The sequence below is a fragment of the Notamacropus eugenii genome, chromosome 4, assembly GCF_028372415.1.
Source record: "Notamacropus eugenii isolate mMacEug1 chromosome 4, mMacEug1.pri_v2, whole genome shotgun sequence".
Classification (NCBI taxonomy): Eukaryota; Metazoa; Chordata; class Mammalia; order Diprotodontia; family Macropodidae; genus Notamacropus; species Notamacropus eugenii.
Window position 1 is genome coordinate 94,260,980 of NC_092875.1, and position 21,806 is coordinate 94,282,785.

Consider the following 21,806-nt stretch of genomic DNA (forward strand, 5'->3'; position numbering starts at 1 on the left):
AGGTGCTTTGTCACTGAAACCTTCTTATGAGAAGGTAGCATGGGGTCACAAAGAGTGTTGGACCAGAAGTAAGAAGTGCTTGGGTTCAAATCTCAAGTCTAACCTTTAAATAGCTCTGTGATCACAGGCAACCCATTACAATCATAGATATGAAGATAGAAGACACCTTAGATTAGGTATCATCAATCTGATCCCATTGTTTTACAGAAAAGGAGGACTGAGGAACCAAAAAGTTAAGAGACTTGCCCAGGATCACACAGACAGTAAGTGTCTGATGATTTCAAGTCCAGTGCTGATCCAAGATGACATGCTGCTTCTCATAGGAAATCACTTAATCTCCTTGAACTTCAGTTTCCTCATCTGTGAAAAGGGGACCATCCCTGTAGTACTTGTCTCAGAAAGTTATTATGAAGATGAAATCAGATGAAAATGCACATAAAATGCATTTTCCAGCTTTGAAGAGCTAGATGAATGTTGGTTATCATTATTATTAACACTGCCTTACTTGAACAAGTCAAAGTGATGTCTCCATGCCTCAGGTTTCTCATGATATTTTGTCTCCTTCTTTGCCTTTATCACACTTGTTTGTTTATACATCTTTCTCCCCTGTTATCAGACCTCTCTGTGGCTCCCTTCTACCATCCATGAAGCTTTGAGCAGGATGGGCTATTAATGAATATTCAGTTGAATGCACAGTGATTTCCCAGCCACGAACCAGAGAATGAAAACAATGAAAATGATGATACACTTATTAGAAGGGACGCCAACATCGACATCCTTGGGGAGAACTCTTCCTCTCTCCAAGTGTCAGTCTTCTCATCTGTAATACGGAAGGACTACATGAGATGAATATTTGAAGTCCTTCCCAGGCCAGCCTTTCAGTTCTGGACTTCAATGGCGATATCATAAATTCCCCATTATGTAGGGAGCTTAAAGCACTTTTCAGTTAAGTAGAATGATGGTACCCAAATCTTTGGGACACAGCCCAAAGCTTGTCTCCTCTGGGAATCCTTCTCTGACCACCCCAGCACACAGTGAGATCTCTCTTCTGTGGCACATATGGTCTCTACCACATGATCTTCGTCTAGATCATGAATTGGCTTGTCCTATCATCATTTCCTATAAGTGAATAAGTCCTCTCTACCCAAACAGGCAGGAAGCCCTTGACATTAATTCCTCCCTCTATCTACCCTACAAGACCTGGCCCACAACTGCACCAAAGGTGTTTGGAGAAGACTCCTTATCTGACAATCTTACTTATCCTGGAAATTTTCCCCTTCTTTTTAAGGGCAAAACAGAAAGGAAGACAGGGCATAGGCTGCTAATAATCAACAGATTTATTAAGCTACATACCAGGCATTGTGCCAATTTGGGGGCACAAAGACAAAAATTAAATAGTTCCTGAAGTTAAGATTACATTCTATCATGGGAGACAACATGAACATCTAATATATGCTTACAGAAGCAGATACAAATAGATACAAGGTAACCTAGGATGAGGGCAGGTAGAGGGTGCTAAAGGTAGAGTCTAGAGTCAGGGAGATTTTAGCTCAATTGTGACCTTGGACACTTACTTACTAGCTGTGTGACTATGGTATGGATAAGTCACTTAACCCTATTTGCCTCATTTTCCTCATCTGTAAAATGAACTAGAGAAGGAAATGGTAAATCATTCCAATATCTTTGCAAAGAAAACCCCAAATGGGGCCACAAAGAGTTGAACAGGACTGAAAAATGACTATCCAACAACCTTAGATGAAAAGGTACTAGTACTAGGAAGTCAGAAAAGACCTCCTGTAGAAGTTGGGTGTTTAAGGAAATCAGTAACTCCAAGAGGTGGAGGTGGAAGGGGAGAGAGAAACAGAGATAGTCTATCTTCCTCTTTCTGAAGAGAAAGAGAGAGACAGAGACTAACTCTATATGTCTCTGTCTCCCTGTTTTTGAGAATTTTCAACATGAAAATGAAGAATCAGGCAAAGGAGATGCTCATTCTCCATCCTATCAACCTCCAGGGAAGCATCCAAAGGGTCTCCTTTTTGGCCTAACGCTTGTCTACCAGACTTTTCAGATCATTTCTAATTAACTCAGGCTTTTATGCTAAATAGAGGATCCAGCTGACATTCCCTCTCTTCTTTTAGCAACAGTCTTATGTTCTCAGCTAATTACCTGTATAATCCTAGGCAAGTGAATTCCCATCTCTTAGCCTCAGTTTCCTGCTCTGTAAAACAAAAGAGTTGGACTACATTGTCTCTAACATCCTTCTAGCACTTAGGTTCTACATTCTACATTCTAAGCCCCCTTCTGGCTCTAACATTCTATGTTCTAGGGGCCCTTCCATCTCTGATACGTTAGAATTCTGACTCCATCATCTGAATGAGTGTCTTCCCTTTCCCCTTCCAAAATGTCTCCCTGGGCTATTCTATTCAAAGATCTCCTCAAGCTGGCTTCTACCTCCTTTCCAGTCATATCTCTATTGCTCCTCTCCACACATCCTCTCTTCTAATTAAGAGGAACATTAGCTGTTCTCTCTACATGACAGTCCACCTCCCACTCCCACACCTTTGTACAAAGGGTTGCCATGTCTAAAATATGTTCCTTTCTCACTTCCACACTCTAAGAATCCTTAACTTCCTTTAAAGTACAGCTTGAGTGCCACAGTTTAATAAATGGTGTTGATTAATAGCAGCTCATGTCCTTTTCTCCCTTTCTACATTCCCCTAAAAAAGGGGGACATTTTCCGGGACAAATAAGACTGTCAGGCAAGGATTCTTCCCTGAAGGGGTTCTTAACCTGGTATCCATGGAGTAGATTTTCAGGAGTCCATGAACTTATATAGGAAAAAAATCTAACTATATTTTAATATATCAGGTTTCCTTTGTAATCCTATGTATTTTATTTTATGCATTTAACAACATTATTTCAAGAAGGGTCCACTCGCTTCACCAGAGTGCCCAGGGAGGCAAAGTCATACACAGGGTTAAGGGTCTCAGCACTAAGCCTTTCCTGCACCTACCCCACCCACATTATTACTAATTCTTCCCTCTTCAAGTTAAATTGTTTTAATTTGCACATACTAAGTACTGACATAAAGCCTTGGCTACATATTGGTTCTGTACTCCAGAAGAACATATACTTTTTACAGTCAAGAACTGCTTCTTTTTCCCTTTGTACCCCTAGCACATATCACAATATCTTACCCACAGTAGGTAATTTAAAAAAAAATGCTTGTTGAATAAAATGCTTGTTGAATTTAAATGAACCCTTATAATGAGGCTGCCATCACTCAAACTGTGTCTAGTCTCTTCTATGGAGACCACCTACAGGACATATTTTACAAGTCCTCAGTAGAGGCAAATCCTCATATTTGAAGGATGGGCTGGATTTTTGGAAAGAGCCCAAAGTCATTCATTCAGAGACAAGTCTGACGAATGAAGCAGGGGATCAGACTGAGGAATCCCATTTTAGGTCACAGATAAGGTGTGCCTAAGATAGTTCTGGGAACCTGTACCCACAACACTTAACATTGAAGGCCCTTTCCATGATGCTGTCAGCAGCAGCAGCTGCTCTGATATCCCCTACATAGCCTCCTGAGGCAGCAGCTTTGAAAGGGCAGCATCATTTGAATCAAGAAGTCCTGGCTTGTCTTTTTAATAAGCAGTATTGTTCCTTCATAATCAGGGCTGGTCTTACCATCAACTCACAGTCAGCTGATTGAAATGATGAGGTCCTATAAGATCTGTTAAAATAATTTTTTCTCAAAGTAAGGACAATGTAGAAATGCATTTCTGTTTCAGACTCTAAGCCTAGACACCATACAAACCTACCCAAAACTTCATTCCTAACCTGGCCAGTCCAAACTTATGGCCATAATGAAATCTTTCCCAGGTGAATGTAGACTTTCCCAAAGCATGAGGGTCAAAGGATTTAGAGCCAGAAGGGTCCTTAAGGATCAGCTAGGTAGCATAATGCATAGAGTACCACCAATGGAGTCAGGAATACCTGAGTTCAAATCTTACCTCACACACTTACTAGCTTTGGGACTCTGGGCAACTCATTTAACCCTGAATTCCTCAAAAAAAAAAAAAAGTACCTCTTCCTCTTTTCCTAGAGGGGATAACTGGAATTAGCATGTATAAGGTCACAAAGGTAGTAGCAGACTGAGATTTCTACCCAGGTCTTCTAAATCTGAATTAAAGAATTCTCTTCACAATATTCTAGGCTGATTCAATTACACTCATCTAATTCAGAATCTCAGAGTCAAAAGGCTTTTCAAAGATCATCCAATATGATCCACACCTAAACAAGAGTTCCATTTAATTCAACAAACATTTACTAAGTGCCTATTAATTGCAAAGCCTTGTACATACTGGAAATACAAGATGAATGAAATAACTGATGTTCTCCAGAAACTTATAGTGTAATATGTGGAAAAAGCCAAATGCTTATCATCTGACAAATAAGTCAATGGGAGAGAGAGGCAAAGGAGGAGGGTCAGGAAACTGAAGGAGGGAGAAGTCACTTTCTCGGTAAGTATAATGCTAATGAGATTAAAGATCTTCCCCACACATTAATGGACCTGCCCCTTAGAGGAAGTTTGATTAGGGTAGATTTGTAAGACCTTTTGTTAATGAGGCACTGGCTCTTAAGGGGTGTTATGCCCTCTGGCTCTGAAAAGTGCATAAATACTCTGAGGTGAGGTTTTACTTTGGCTTACTCACTGGAGGTGTTTGTTTGGCCAGATGAGACTCTGGGCAGCTGCTAAGGAGTCCCCCAGCTTTGAAAACCCAGATGTTGGTGCTTCTCTCTCTGGTAACTATGTATGTATGGTCAGACAGCTGGATCTGTCTGTTGATCTGTGATGTATGTATTGTTTACAGTCAGGCAGCTGGAAGCTCTGTCTATTGATCTTTATTTCTTTGTATTTTCTCTGAAGTTCAGGGTGCTGACTTTTTCCCCTGAACTAAGTGAATACGATATTGAAGTATGTATGTGTGTGCGTGTATGTGTGTGCACGCGTGTGTATGCTTGATTAAAGTGATTATATCAAGAGTTGCCTTTCCTTTTGGAAAAGCAGATCAAAGGTCTGTACAGCAGGTCCTCCTATGTATGTTGAGGTGCTTGCTTTTACATTAATGAAAGGCTTAATATATAAGGTGGCATACATATGTATGTATATACATTTATACATATATACATGCCATCTCATGTGGCATGATACAGATACATGTGTATCTGTGTGTGTGTGTGTGTGTGTGTACTGAGCCTTGAAGGAGGGGGAGGGTTTCAACAGGCTAATGGAGTATGTTCCCAAGGTCAGCACAAGCTGGAGGGATGAAAAGGAACTGTCCAAAAGTAACATGGTACAACGGATAGAAATCAGGTTTCAGAGTCAGGAAGATCTGGGTTCAATCCCCACCTCAGACGTACACGGTCCATGTGACTCAGATCTAAGTCACTTAACCACAAAGTATCGACTGCCTAATACAGTTCCAACTTGCCTTGGTAGAGCAGACGGCCTTTCCTTACCAAAAGCTGCAACATTGAAATCGATGATCCAAGAGGAAAAAGATGATCATATTGTTGATACATGTTGAGCCTGCAATCCACCAAAAAGCTGTCATCTTTTGTAGACCTTCTGTCTAGTCATGCTTCACCTATCCTGAACTTGTGAAAAAGCATTTTTTCAACTCACTCGTGGCTTTACCTTTATCTCTATCAAATTCCATCTTTTTAGGATCAGTCCAAGAGTCTAGTCTTTTCCAATCCTGGCATCCAGTGCATTAGCTCTCTCTCCCAGTTTGGGGTCCTCTGCAAATATGAAAAGCATGCCATCTTTGCCTTTATCAGAGCAATCAACAAAAATTTTCTTACACCCCGCCTTCAGAAAGGACAGGAAATGATGAATGGCTCCTCTCTGGATCTGGTCATTCAACTATTTCTGTATCTACTTAAAGAGACAATTATCCTGTCCAGGTCACTTTGTCTTGCCCACAAGGACAGTCAAAGCCAGATTCTGTTAAGTACTTTGCTAACATCTAGGTGAACCACAATTAAAACATCCACCACCCACCCCAATCTTCCTGAATCTAGTAACAATGTCAAAAAAGAAGAGGCGGTTAGTGTGTCAAGATCTGTCTTTGATGAAATGGCACTGATTCTTCTTTCTCACAGCTTCCTTGTTCACTAACCTTCCCTTTAATAAGACACGGATAGGGACAAAGGTAGAGAGGGACTAGACCTGAGATTTCACTAACATAGGGATCTTCCAGATAAGGAAATTCCCTCTCTCAATAAAGATTAGCACTGAAACTTAAAGTCACAGAAAATCATTTAGAGTAGGCAAGAGCAATATCAAGTTTAAGTGAATTGCCCAGACTCAGAGAAGCAGCAATGTCAGTGACAGGACTTAAACCCAGATCTTCCTAACTCCAAGACAAGCTCTCTATCCACCAAGCCACACACCTCTCAAGTCAATAAGCTAATGGACATTTGTAAACACTATCTCCCAGGCACTGGGAGCACTAGGGTTACAAAGACAAAAATAGTTTCTGCCTCTCAAAAAGCTCCCTTCTAACAGGGGAAATATAAACAAGTATATATGCACAAGAGAAGGGCAGCTAGGTGGCACAATGGGCAGAGTGCCAAGCTTGGAGTCAGGAAGACCTGCGTTCAAATCCAGTCTCAGACATTTACTAAGCTGTGTGACCTTGGCAAGTCACTTTACCCTGTTTGCCTCAGTTTCTTCATCTATAAAATAAGCTTGAGAAGGAAACAGCAAACCACTCCAGTATCTTTACCAAGAAAACCCCAAACAGAGTTGGACATGATTGAAAAACAACTGAGCAACAACACATGAGAGACATACAGGGTAAACTGGAAATAATCTAGAGGGAAGGCATTAGCATTGAGAGAGACTTGGAAAGGTACCTAACAGAAGGCAGGATCTGGGCTTAGACTTGAAGAAAGTCAAGAAGGAGATGGGAGGGAGGGAGAGTTTTCCAAGTGAGATAGAAAGCCATCAAAAAGAAATGAGATGTTGTTCAGTCGTTTCAGTCATGTCTGACTCTCCATGATCATATTTGGGTCTTCTTGACAGAGATACAGAAGTGCTTTGCCTTTTCCTTCTTCAGCTCATTCACAGATGAGGAAACTGAGGCAAACAGGGTGAAATGATTTGCCCAGGGTCACAAAGCTAGGAAGTGTCTGAGGCCAGATTTGAACTCAGGAAGATGAGTCTTCCAGACTTCAGGCTCAGTACTCCATCCACCCCACCACTAGGCTGCCCCAGGGCTCATATTGTGAAGGACTTTGAACATCAAACAGAAGATTCTATGCTTGATCCTGGAGGTTATAGGAAGCTGTTGAAATTTATTGAGTAGGAGAGGGGCATGGTCATTTTGGCAGCTGAGTGGAGAATGGACTGGAGTGGGGGAATCCCTTCAATCTCAAATTCCTTTAATGATTATTTCTTTGTCCAAAAATCAAAATCAAGCTTCCTGGCCTAGAGTTTCCATGCTCTACTATCTTTCCTTTTTGAAAATCAAAGTAAAACTTTCCCTTTTCTAGTCCTGTGAGACTTCTTCCCTTCTTCCATGACCTTCCAAATATCATTGACAGTGGCTTAACGATGACACATGCCAATTCTCTCAGAACGTGAGGACTTAATTTATTTGGGCCAGGTGACTTGAATTCGTCTGTGCATGTTAGGGGATCTCTTACTACCTTCCTAATTATTTTGGCTAGCCATTCTCTATTAGCCATACTTGTTCAGTGCTTTCCAGTTCGGTGCTCATTCTCCCTGGCAGAGAGAACGGAAAATAAGGTTTGGGCACCTTTGCATTCCTGCTTCCAAAATTCTTTCTTCCTAATAGTCCTGTGAAGTAAGCAGTACAAATATTCTCTTCATAGTTATAGAGATGAGGTGACCAAAGCTCAAAGATGACAATGGACCTGCCCCAAACCACACAGCCTATGAATATGAGAGCTAAGACTCAAAGCCTGGCTTTCCCAATGCCAGGCCAGCACTCTCTGCCCAAAACAATACTGGCTTTCCAACAATTCGACTATATGAAAAATATGAAATCCTATAGAAAAAGAAAGGAAACAAACATCCACTTCCATAAGAGCAAGAAGAACAGAGAGTTAAAGGACATCAAAAATAGAAGGTATCTTAGACCCCATTATTTTATGTTAAAGTCTTTATCTTTCTCTTCACAAGCATTAAAACTGCTCTTTGTCCATGTCCATCCTTTCCTCTTTGCTTCAAACTAAGAAAGACATGGCTCCTCCTCTTTGCCAATGCTAAACACCACTCCAATTATAGCCTCGATTTCACACGCTCCTTCCTCCTCTGGGACCTCACTCCATTGAATATATCCTCTCTCATCTTCAAATTCAGAGAGAAGTTCATCTGGAAAAGATCAGAGAGGGGAGAGGGCATCCTTAATGGACCTGAAGCTTAACTTCTTCAAGATCTGAATGGTTTAGTGGACTGCAAATTCAGTATGGGTCAGCAGAATGACCCAGAAGCCAAAAAAAAAAAAAAAAAACCTAACAGAATCTCAGATTGCATTCAAAAGGGCATCTCCATCTTCATCCTTTGTCCAAGTAGTTCCCCACATCTGAAATGCTCTCCTTTCTCTCCTGTCACCTCATTGACTCTCCTCACCTCCTTCAGTGCTCTTCCATGAGGCCTTTTCTGATCCCTGTAGTAATTTGCATCAGAAACACAGCTAATTATACAGCAGAATAATTTAGTAACAGAAAAGTTAATGATAAGTCAGCATTTATAGAGCACCTCACATTTGCAAAACAGTTTACATATATACTCTTCTTTGATTATCACAACCTTGGGAGGTAGGTAGTGTTAAAGTATTATCATCCCCATTTTATAGATGAGGAAACTGCAGTTCAGAGAGCTCACAGAATTTGCTTATGAACACACAAAATACTGGCAGAGGAAAAACTGGACTGACTCCAATCCTGCCAGGAGTCTGCTAATGCAGAAATGGTTCACCTATCTAGGGCTCAGCTTGCCCAGCAACCTCACCTCGCCAAAACCACAAAGGAATTATTATAAGAACAGCAATAACTACTCATTTTTGAAAGAAAGCACTTAGACCACAACAACACTAGAAAGCAGGGACACAATTTTTATTTTTATTGTCATCTTTTTCAAAAGAGGCATGGATAAAGTGACTTGCCCATGTTCACTCAGTAAAAACCAGATTCAGGATTTGAACCCGGGGCTCCTAAATCCGGTGCTACCGTATTCTTGAGGTCAAAATATATCACAGAGTCCATGCCTCTTACGCAGAAGGGAGTTTTTAGCTCAGAGTCTGTTGACTTTTTTTTTGAGTCGTTTTTCACTCATGTTCGACTCTTCATGACTCCATTTAGGGTTTTCTTGGCAAAGACACTGGAGTGGTTATTTCCTTCCCCAGCTCATTTTACAGATGAGGAAACAGAGGCAAATAGAGTTAAGTGACTTGCCCAGGGTCACACAGCTAGTAAGTGACTGAGGCTAAATTTGAACTCAGAAAGATGAGTCAGATGACTGATAGCTTTACACAGAGAGAAGACATGCTCTACCAACAGTTAACAAAATAATTTAACAAGGGCAATGGTAGAGAGCCACTGTGTGTAGGGGAAATCAGCTTTGGCTACCTCCAGAGGGCACCAGTGCACACGGCCTCTCAGGAGCAAAGCTACAGGACTTAGAGCCAAGAAACTGTTTCAAAGTCTCACTCTGCCACTTCGTAGCTCCAGGGGATCTTGGGCTATCTCTGAGCCTCAGTTTTCTCTTCTGTAGAATAAGAACAACACTCCTGGTTCTATTGACTTTGCAGGCTTGTGATAAGGAAGAGCTTTCTCAAACTGCAAAGTATTATACAGACAACTTGAGTTCTTTCAATAATTCATAATCACCTGCCAAATTTCAGGTCAAAAATATGTTCAGTTTCTGCATCTTAAGAGAAGAAGATGGGAGACTGTCTAACAAGACATCTTTACAACAAAAACTGGTTGCACTCAAAACGTATTTATCACTTTAAAGCTAAATCTTCTATCTGACTCTGATCATGAAATCAAAAGTCTGGAGCTAGAAGGAATCTCCAAAGTCCTAGTAGAATGTGAAATTCTGCCTTGGGTTTGCCCATCTCTCTTTTTCCCTTGTTCCTCCTATTGGAGCCATCTACAATGATCCAGATCAGCACTTTACCTCTCTTCAAAGCTCTCTTGGATCCCTGAAGGTAAGAAAAAGCCTGCCCCGCACAGTCCTTGTTTTTTCAGGGTAAAGAAAATGATCTTGCAGAACCACAATATCAGGGCTGAGATGGACCTTCGAACACAGGAGACTATCTCAGCAGGAAAAGAGAGGGGAAGAAAGATGGGAATAGGTGATTTATATAGCCCCTACTATGTGCCCAGCACTGTGCTAAGTGCTTTAAAAATACTATTTCTTTTTATCCTCACAAAACCTGGAGAAGTAGGTGCTATTATTATCCCCATTTAACAGACAAGGAAACTGAGGCAGAGATTGAGTAACTTGCTCAGGGTCATATACCTAGTAAGTGTCTGAGACCAGATTTGAACTCAGGCCCAGAGCTCTATCCACCCAGCCACCTAGCTGCCTCATACAATCTAGGTACCTTAGATCTCAGAACACAGACTATGGGATGACAGAGAATACAGGATGCCAGAATGGGAAAGAGATTTAGTGACCAGCCAGTACCACTTCCTATTAAAGAAGAAGAAACAGAAGCAGAGAAAGTAATTACTTGCCCAAGGTCACGAAGCCAAAATTGACCAGCTGGGTGGGGTCTACAAACTCTGTTCAGGGATCATTCAACACAACCACAAACTCTCTTTTCTGTAACTCCAACAGTGGCATATAGAACTGGGATTTGCATATTATCTTTACTCCTGAGAGTTCAAATCTTTTTCAAGAATATTCATGTCTCCTCCATCTTCAACAGATTCTTGCAATGACCACAAGGCCAAGAAGTCATCTCCCCATTTCATAGAGGAAACCACCAAAGCCCATGGAATGACTGATCAAAGGGGACACAGTAAGCCAGTGGTGAGGCCAGGTCCCACTTCTCTACAAGGTCCAGTCTCAGATTCTAGCAGCTGCCAAACATAGTAACCAAAACCAAAAGCACCAAATCCATATTTCTTACTGCTAATAACAACAAATGATAATGGTTATTCATATTTCTAAAGCAGTTTAAGGTTTACAAAGGGCTTTCTTCACAACAACCTGGTAACATAGGAAATACAAGGAAAAAAAAAATTCTTTTCTGATGAGGAAATTGACACACAGAAAAATTAGCTGACCTGCCCAAAGCCACGTGCTAAGCACTGCAAACAAGATTTGAACCCAGGTATCCTGACTCCAAGTCCAGCATCTTTAATATGGCATTGTTATGTCTGTCCCTTGCCCTCCTCACTCCCAAACTTAGGCCAGAAGATACACCAACCCCTACCCCTATGACATTTCAGGCACACTCTTAGGGTTCCAGGCTGACCCCTTGAGAGAAGGGCCAGTGCCCCAAAGCTGGCCCTGCCCAGTACTCACTGATGGCATGTCGATGGCCCTCTCGCTCCCAGGCTGCTAGAAAGGAACGCCTCCTGGGGGAGGTGACCCTGGTGGAGCAGAGGAAAGTGAAATCCGGTTTTTATTTTCTGGAAGATCACCCCCTCCTTCTTCGTCAGCCCTCCCCTATCAACAGCTGGGAGTCTGCAAACGTCGCACCCACGTCAAAAGCCTTCTCTGGACTTGGACTCTGAGCAGGTCTCATCAATCTTTCCCGAAGAAGAGAACGGAATGGAGCTCGTAAACACCCTTTTACTCCCACCCCTCACCAACAACCTTATCTTTGAACATCATTCTGACAATTTGGAAGTGAAGCCCTGCCTGGGCAAAGGGGTATCCCGTATTCAACCCCCCACACTTAACTGCAATGCTTAAGACAGGCCCATGGTCTCTCCCCCTCCCCCTCAGCTTCCAATTCCTGCTTCTGTGCTTCTCAAGAAAGAAAAACTTGGATCCAGATCCTCTGGGGAGAAAGAAGGGAGTAGAAATAGAATCTAAGGAAGTGTTGCTGCCTCTCTGTTTCAGTCTGAAGGGGAAGAGGGAGAAGTTGAAAAGAGCAGAGAGGGAGAGAGCAAGGAGAGAGAGAGAGACAGAGGGAGATGGACAAAGATGGAGAAAAAAAGGAAGAAAGGAAAGGAAAGAGGAGGGAGAGAGAGGAAGAACTAAAAAGAAGAAAAGGAAAGAGGATAAGCTAAGAGAGAGAGAAAAGGGCAAACACAGCCAGAGACAAATAGGTAAGAAGACAGAGAGATGGGAAAAGAAAGATGAAGAATGAGAAAGATAGAGATAGACATATATATGCAGAAAAAAGAGAGAGGAAGAGTCAAAAGATAGAGACAGAGAGACTGAGAGACAGAGGGAGAGGAAGAGACAGAGACAGAGACAGAGAGGAAGAGAGAGACAGAGAGAGAGAGAGAGAGAGAGAGAGAGAGAGAGAGAGAGAGAGAGAGAGAGAGAGAGAAACAGAAAAATGTTAAAGAAGGAAAAGAGAAAGAAAGAAGCCAAGCCAATTCCCCAGGGAGTCATAACCCCATCCTTACATGTGACTGCTTCAGTGAACCTAAGTTCAGGACTCAACTCTTCAGGTCTGGGGCCCTAACAAGGGGACAGGACACAAAGCAGGAGAAAAGAGAGACCATTGAGAAGGGAAAGGGAGTCTGATTTTGAAGGCACAGGGATGGGGCCCACAGGAAGTGAGCCCCCAAATATTGCTTCTGTCCCCATCTCCAAGCACTGAGCACAAACTGAGCCTTGTTATGCAAAAGTGGCTCATATTTACTGACTGCTTCTTCTTTGAAGCCTTCCTTGATTTATCACCCAGTCAATGGAATCTCTTCATCCCTCAACCCCCAGAGCCAAGAGTCTACAATTCTCTGAAGTCTACTCCTCTGATTCCACACTGCTTTGTGTTATAGACATGTGTATCTATGTCACTCATCACCCAAAGAGAGGCTATAAACTGCTTGAGGACAGGGGCGCCTTAATGCCAGGCCTTTTCTCTGGGAATTATCTCCAATTCAGCCTGTCTATATCTTAGTTGTACATAGTTATTTGTCCCCCACCCCATCACATTTTGAGCTCCCAGACAGTACAATGTTATTTTGGGTATCCCCAGTGCTTAACGCAGTACCTAGGCATGCAGTTGGTGTTTAATGAATGCTTGCCTACTGACTAGTCTTATTCATCTCCCCAGTCCACAACACAAGGTCCTACACTCTAGCAGGTCCTCAGAAAACACCAGCTAGCTAGAACCAGATGGACAGGCAGGCAGAGAACTTGGGTTGGAATCCTGGCTCCATCACTTACCTCCATGTGAGCTGACCCTGAGCAAGTCAGCTAACCAATCCTCATTTATAAAATGGAGAAAGTAATACTCTGCTTATCTCTCCAAGGGAGAAAAGCACTGAATTATTACTGTGATTCCCCCATGCAAATGAGGGTGGGGTAAGGGGAAAGAAGGGGATGGGAGTGATGAAAAGGATAGAAAATAAAGAATTCAGTCCTATGGAGAGGGTGAGCCCAAAAGTTGAGGGCAAATGTAGGAAAGTAAGAGGGTACCCACGTAGTGAGATCTGAGAGGGAGGGGAGGAGCCATCCCCCAAATTCGCTCCCTTTCTATGCCTAAAGTTCCACTGTTAAAGTTTCATTCCCTTACCTATGAACAAAGACAGAAAGCATTTATGAAGTGCTGTCTAACAGCTCTGTGCTAAGCCCTAGATCTGGCTTTGACTGGATCAAAGATGAACACCATCACCACCAATAATAATAGCCAGCATTTTTATAGCCCTTTGGTTTGCAAAGCACTTTACAAATATTATCTCTATGCTCTTACAACAACCCTGGGAGGTAGATATTATCCCCATTTTTACAGATAAGAAAATTTAGGCAGACAGAGATTAGGTGTCTTGCCTAGAGTCACAGAGCTAGTAAATGGATTTGTCCAGGGAGACAATGAAAACCCAAAACACAGTCCTCCAGGCTCTTGCCTCATAAATGGGAGAGATATGAAAGCCAGGGTGAACAGACAAGATGGTACAGTATGAAAAAAAGTTAACTCAGAAGAAAGGGACCAGGGGAGACAGAAAGAGAGGTGGCATCTTACAGATGATAAGATCTGCGCCAAGTCTTAAAGGAGGTCCAAAAAGCTATGGGTTGGAGGTGGGAGGAGGGAGAGCATTCCACGCATGGAGACAGCCAAGGGAAATGCACAGTCAAAAGATGGCATATTATAGGCAAGGAACTGCTAGAAGGCCAGTATGGCAGGATAAAACGAAGTAGAGAAAGCATACTGGGAAAATACAAAGGAGCCACGTTTTAAGGACTTTAAATGTGAAACAGAAGAGGGTTTCTGTTTTTTGGTGAGTTTTTGTTTTGTTTTATTTTTAGATTGTTTGATAGTTTATTTTTTAATCATGGAGGTAATAGGGAGCCACTGGAGTTTATAAAGTAGGAGGAATAGCACAGTCAGATCCACGGTTTAGCAAAATCATTGTGATAGCTGAGTGGAGGATAGACTGGAGTGGGGAGAGCTCTGAGGCAGGGAGATCCACCAGCAGGTTATTGCAATAGCTGAGGCAGAGGTGAAGAAGGCCTGCATCTGGGTAGTGTTTGTGTAAGTGGAAAGAAGGAGGGATACAGGAAGCATGATTTGAAGGTTAAAATGATACATTTTTGTTAAGCTTTAAAATTTACAAAGCACTTCCCTTACAGAAATGTAGTGAGGCAGAGCCTGAAAGTCTTAATCTTCTTCTACCCAAAATCACACAGTAAGTTTGTGATCAGAGCTGAGATGCAAGTCCAGGATCTTGAATCCAGGGCCAGTCCTTACTTCACTACTCCATGTTATCTGTCAAATACAGTCACAGCCAAAGGAGATTCAGAGGAAGCCTTTAAGGAACACCTTCCATCCACCATAATCATCTTGGCTTGGTCTGGGAGCACAGCCTTGTGGACAAAGGATATCAGTGTTCATTAACTCAGCTAAGATGCACAGTGGATAGTACCAGGCCTGGATTCAGGAAGACTCACCTTTCTGAGTTCAAATCTAACCTCATATACTCTCTTGCTGTGTGACCCTGGGCAAGTCACTTAACCCTGTTTGCCTCACTTTACTCATCTGTAAAATGAACTGGAGAAGGAAATAGCAAACCATTCTAGTATCTTTGCAAAATATTTTTTTTTTTAAAAAGGGGGTCATGAAGCCTTGGACACAACTAAAATGAATGAACAGCAACAACAAAAAAAATGTGCCCTACTGGACACCGTACTAGGCACTGGAGACATAAAGAAAGGCAAAAGTCTGTGACGCACCTCAAAGAGTTCACAGTCTAATGGTAAGATGACAGAAACATAACTACATACAAAGACAATATAGACAGGATTAATTGGAGATAACTGGAGAGAAGAAAAGGACTTTTTCCTGGGAACAGTTGTCTTTGCAAAGGCACAGAGAGATGGGAGCTGGAGAGATGTGACAGGAGGAAGGCCAGTTTGGCTGAATTGGAGAGTTTGGGGAAAGGAGTGATGAGTGTAACAAGTGTGGACAGACAGGCTCAAGTCAAATTGTGAAAGACTGAAATGCCAAATACAAATATAATTGAGCCTATTGGCTACAGGGATCCTTTGAAGCTTCTGGAGCAGGAGAGTGGCATTTGCAGACCAAATGTTTTAGAAATATCAAATCTGCAGCTGTATGGAAGATAGATTGGAATTGGAAAGAGAATGGAGGCAGCTCAACCAATTAGGTGTGGCTATTGTTTAGTCTTTTGGTTTTTTTTTTTCAGTCCAACACATGATCCCATTCTTGGCAGAGATATTGGAATAGTTTGCCATTTTCTTCTCCAGCTCATTTTACAGATGAGGAAAACTGAGGCAAACAGGGTTAAGTGATTTGCCCATGGTAGCACAACTAGTGTCTGGGGCTAAATTTGAACTCACAAAAATGAGTCTTCCTGACTCCAGGTCCAGTTCTCTATCTACTTTGCCACCTAACTGGCAAAGACCAATTAGAAGGCTACTGAAAATGTCTGAGCAATAGGTGATATACACAGAGATAAGTAAATGTTTGCTGATTTACTTAACAAGCATAATATCTTTTTATCCCCTCAGAAATCTATGAGGTAGGTGCTGTTGTTTCTCCCATTTTACAGATGAGGAAACCACGGGGGACAGAGATTAAGTGACCTGCCCAGAGTCACACAGCTAGTCTGTGTTTAAGGTTGAATTTGGTCTTTCTGACTCCAGGACTGGCACTCTATCCATGGCACCACCTTGATGTTCTGTTCTAATGCTCCTAAATGCATAAAAGGAAATATGTAAAATTACAAAGTAAGCCAATCCTATTGAAATTCCATAATAAAATTTTTTTAACCAAGTTCATAGACCCCTGGTTAAGAAGACTCACCTTAGAAGTAATAGAGAGCCACTGATGGTTATTGAGTTAGTGTGATGTGCGCTGACCTGTGCTGTGGAATGCTTATATGATGTTTCACAGTTTACAAAGCACTTGTCTCACAACCACCCAAGGAAGTTAATCGTGAAATGAGTATAATGTTCTTTTTTAAATATGAGAAAACTGACTCACTAGGATAGGGAATGACACACTCAGCATCACACAGCTGATAAGTGTCAGAGGCATGAGCTGAATCAAGATGTCCTGATGCCAAGACCATTGTGCTCTTACTGTACTATATGGTAAATCATGGTTATGAGGGCACATGTTTGGGAGGAGGAGGAAAGCACAAGGGAAAAGAGGTATACCAGAGGGTCGGGGGCAACAAACCTAGAATTACAGAAGTCAGAGCTACTTTCAGGACTTTGGGATCATTTAATCCATTATCTACATTTTACAAATGAGGAATTTAACCTAGAGACATTAAACAACTTGCTCAAAGTCACAGAGTAGGTTAAAAAAAAAAAACACCAAGCTTGGAACTGGGAGTAACAGAATCGCCTTATCACAGAATCATAGACAGATTTAAAGCTGAAGGATCATAAAAGCAGTTAGGGATCACAACAGAGAGAGTGCTAGATCTGGAATCAGGAGGATAAGAATTCAAATCTGGCCTCAAATACTTACTATCTGTGTCACCCTGGGCAAATCACTTAACCTCTGCCTCAGTTTCCTCATCTGTAAAATGAGGATAATAATAACACTAGCTTCCTAGGGTGGTTGTGAGAAAAAGAATATTTGTAAATCACTTTGTCAACCTAAAACACTTACAGAAATGCTAGCTGTTATTACTATTATCACTGTATCATAATTAGGGATGGAAGGGATCTCAGCATTCACTGAGTCCCAACTCTTCCATTTTACAGATGAGAAAACTGAGGCTCTTTGAGAGTACTTGCCCAGCCACCGTCACTGAACTAGTAAATCTCTGGGGCAGCATTTCAACCCAGATCTCCCTGACCCCAAGTCCAGCAATTCTGTCATTACTGCCCCATAAGGGAGCTTGAATCATCTGTTTAAACCCTTTCATTTTACAGATGAAGTTACCAGAAAGAAAATCCAAAAAAATCCCAGAAAGAATAAGTCACTCTCCAAAATCAGAGTGTCAAAGCAGGGACTTCAACCCAAGTCAACTGACTCCAAGTCTTTTCAGAGCACTATGTCCGAATATCAGAAGAGTCTCACAATGAAGAGAATAGACCAGACATTCTTTTCTGCTTGGTTCTAGAGGATGGAACTTTGACTGGATCACTTTTTAGAGCTGGAGGGGATCTTACATTTATGTAGGCCTACGCTCTCATTTTACAGATGAGAAAAGCGAGGCCCTGAGAGGTTGTCACTTGCCCAGAGCCACAGAGGAAGTAAGTGAAGGAGTCCAGGGTCTAGTTTTATGTAAGGAAAGCACTTTGGCACACATTATTATTCTACCACCTGAGGTTTACAACCACCACACAAAAGAGATACAAGTATCCCCATTTTACAGATGGGAAAACTTTCCCCTCAAAGGGGACAAATGATCCAGAGACACTGGCCCTTGCTGCTCTACACAGAAAACACTCTATCTCCTGACTGGGGCTCTTCTCATCAGCTGTTGTCCCCCACGCCTGGAATTTTCTCCGTCCCTCCCTCTACCTCCTGGCTTCCTTCAAATCCTGGCTCAAATTCCACCTTTCCCTATCTCCCTAAATGCTAGCCCCTCCCTTCTATTGATGATCTCCATTTTATCCTGTATAAATCATACAGTCATTTGCATGGTGCTTCCCTGTTAATAGTAAGCAGGGCTTGTCTTTTGTCTCTGTATCCCTGGTGCTTAGCAAGGTGCCTGGCTGTACACAGCAGGCACTAAATAAATGCTGCCATTACTTCTGTAATTCTAGGCATGGAGGAGCAATATCTAATTCCAGGTTTTCCTGGCCACAGCTGAGCCATTCTGGGGCTCCATGAAGATTGCTCTCCGGGATGATTCTAGCACCCCAGTTGGATGGCCAGGGGTCAGTCAGTACCAGCAGAGAACAGCAAACTCTGGACGGTTCCTAGACATGATGCAAGCTGGAGCAGAAAGAACCATGACGCAGTCTCCATCCTGGCCTTCCCCAAGCTCCGCCTCACGATCCTCAGGGGGAGAGCTGGGAAGCAAGGTTCCCACAGCTCCTGGCCCGCTGCCCCCAAACACAAACGTTTTCTTTTCTTCTTTTTAATGTTTCCCCCTGCTGTAATGCAGCAGCTGGGAGCGGAAATGATAACTCATGTCTTGCCCCCGTCCTAACTTCTCTTCTAAAGGGCAGATTTCTTATGCCACAAGGGCTCCATAAAGTGCCCAGATCCCTTACAGGCTCATAAAAGCCACAAATTCCTGTCTAAGGAAGACACCCCATGGCTCCCTGACCACATACCCCTCAAGTCTGAATATCTCAACACATATATGACTTTCCCAGCTCAGAGTCCTGGCAAGACATTTAGTGTGGGGATGGAGTAGGAGTAAGGGAAAGGGGAACCTTCCTCCCTGAATTTGACTCACAATCAATAAAACAACAAATATTTATTAACACTTAACTATGTTGCCAGATACTGTGCTAAGTGCTGGGCCAGGAGTGGGGAACCCAAGGCCTCAAGCCTATGACTCTTTGAAGTTTAGATTCAGTCAAAGGGATGCACATGAGGACCCAGAGAGCCACATGTGGCCTCCAGTGCTGAGCATGCCAAAATTTTAAAAAATGCATAAAACTGTCCCTGTCCTCAATGGCTTATGTTCTAATGAGACAGACAACATGCACAGCAACAGGTAAAGAGGGTAGATGGAAGACAAGCTTAGAAAGGAAGGGACTAAGAGGGTAGTGATGGGCCATAGACTGATCCACCCTCCCCACTCCATTTTCCTCTGGATAGCCTCCAGGTGATCAATGCCCTTCCCCCACCGGGACACCCAGAACTGAACACAATATTCCATCTGGAGTCTAGTCAAGGAAGAATACAATAGGACTACCTTTCATTGAAGCCAAGCAGTGAGGATGCAGTCTTTAACCCTGGAAACTGCCCATTCTGCTCTGGGAGAGCTCTGACTCTTCTCCAGTCTTTCCTTATAGATTCCACCTATCCATTGCTCCTGGTTCTGCCCCTCCAGGACTAAGCAAAACAAACTTAAAAGTCTCTTCCCCAGGAGAATCCTTCAAATTCAGGAAGACAATTATCTGTTAGCTTATTCACTCTTGATTCTTCTTGCCTGTAGGTTACTGAAGGTTACTGTTGTTCACTTTTTAGTCATGTCTGACTCTTTGTGACTCCACTTAGGGCCTTCTCAGCAAAGATACTGGAGCAGTTTGTCATTTCCTTCTGCAGTTCATTTTACAGATGAGGAAACGGACACAAAAGGGATTTGCCCAGGTCATGTAGCTAGTAAGTGTCTGAGACTAGATTTGAACTCAGAGAGTTGAGTCTTCCTGACTCCAAGCTCAGCACTCTATCCACCTTCTTCACCAAAACACAATCCAGCATCCTTTTTAGTCCTTTCTCTTCCTCCTCCCCTTCCTCTGGACATACTCTAATTTGGCTACAATACACTTTGATGGAGTCATGATCAGCTCCATGTGGGTACTCCTTCTAATAATAAAGAAGCATACCTAAGCCTTCTTTGTGATTGTGACTCGCCCAACACTGCCAGGAGCTGGGATGGGAGCAATTCTGCAGGAATAATGATGATGATGATGATGATGATGATGATGATGATGATGATGATGATGATGATGATAGCTAGCATTGATATAATGCCTTAAGGTTTGTAAAGCACTTTACATATGTTATCTCATTTTTACTCTCACAACCCTGTGAGATAGGTGCTATTATCCTCATTTTGCAGATAAGGAAACAGAGGCAGACTGCAGCTAAGTGACTTGTCCAAGGTCATAGAGCTGATAAGCTCAGGATCCAAGGTCAAATTGGAACTTGGATCCTTCTGAATGCAAGTCCATAGCTGTATCCATCTAGCTGGCTCTTTACCACAACTAGAATTTATATAGTTCTTTATATGTGTTAACTCATTTGAAGACATCTCGGAGACCAGAGGCTCTGAATTGTCTCCATGTGGTCAGATCTTAAAACAACAATGAGGCTACTCTAATATCACATCTTATTGCCTTGTGACCCTGGACAAGTCATTTCACCCTGGCTTGCCTCAGTTTCCTCATCTATAAAATGAAATGGAGAAGGAAATGGCAAACCACTCCAATATCTGCCAAGAAAACTCTAAATGGGGTCATTAAGAGTTGGACGCAACTGAAATGACTGAACAACAACAACGTCTTTGATTTTTCCCCATACTTTTGGTGTCTTCCCATTCTTAAGGTACCTTGAAAACTGATCCCTCAATGCTTTTCAAAAATGGTGCCACCTGCAGTACATATTTCTTTTGTGTGTAGTTGGTCCACTATGGCTTTCCTTACTTAATTTATCTTCTAAGCACCATTTCCACTTCCTTAAAGAGCACATGAAGTACTGAGTCCAAATGTAAAGGGTCCAAATCATCCAAGATGAGATGTAATCAATCACTGACAAATCTGTTCCATTTTCCATCTATTTGTTATTTTATCCATCTATTTCCAAGGGATGATATATTGGCTTATTTTGGTCTCCTTTTGAGATTCCTTCAGACACAATGCCTTTCACTATTTCTTGATACAGTGCTACTAGCCTCTTCCTAAAGGTTTGGAAGATGAGCTTATACACTACACTGATACTGCTCCAATGATGAATCACAGCAGAACTTTGGGGCAACTGGTTAATATCCTCCTTGTAACGTGGTACTTGTCAGATGCTGTCTAACCAAGGAAAATGTGCATCCATCTTATTCTAGACACTATTTTGCTCAATGGAGCCCAAGATCCTATTAATGATTTTGGCTGCCCTGTCACAATGGTGACTCATACTGAGTTTACAATCCACTAAATTCCCCCCCACCAAGTTTTCATGCAAACTGTTCCCTGGCTTCCTTCAAGTCCCAGCTAAAATTTATCTCCTAGAGAAGTCTTTACTAATCCCTCTTAATGCTAATGCCTTCTTTTTGCTGATTATCTCCAATTTATCACATATAATGTGTATATTTAATCACAGAGGCAGCTAGGTGGCTCAATGGATAGAGCACTGGGCCTGAAGTCAGGAAGACCTGAGTTCAAATCCAGCATCAAACACTTACTAGCTGTGGGATCCTGGACAAGTCACTAAACCTCTGTTTGCCTCAATCCAGTGGAGAAAGAAATGGCAAAGCAC

General features: G+C 42.3%; 1 protein-coding gene across 4 annotated transcripts in view; it reads right to left on the bottom strand.

Annotated features, from left to right (window-relative positions):
* PTP4A3 (protein tyrosine phosphatase 4A3) overlaps positions 1–21,806 on the bottom strand; it is a 208,310-nt gene that overhangs the window by 78,789 nt on the left and 107,715 nt on the right. Inside the window, exon 1 of one of the 4 annotated variants that reach the window (XM_072602928.1) lies at positions 11,579–11,651. The exons of the other annotated variants lie outside the window; for them this stretch is intronic. The gene's annotated coding sequence lies outside the window, so the exon portion shown is untranslated. Of the gene's footprint in view, positions 1–11,578; positions 11,652–21,806 lie in introns of those variants that run through there. 4 annotated transcript variants of the gene reach the window in all.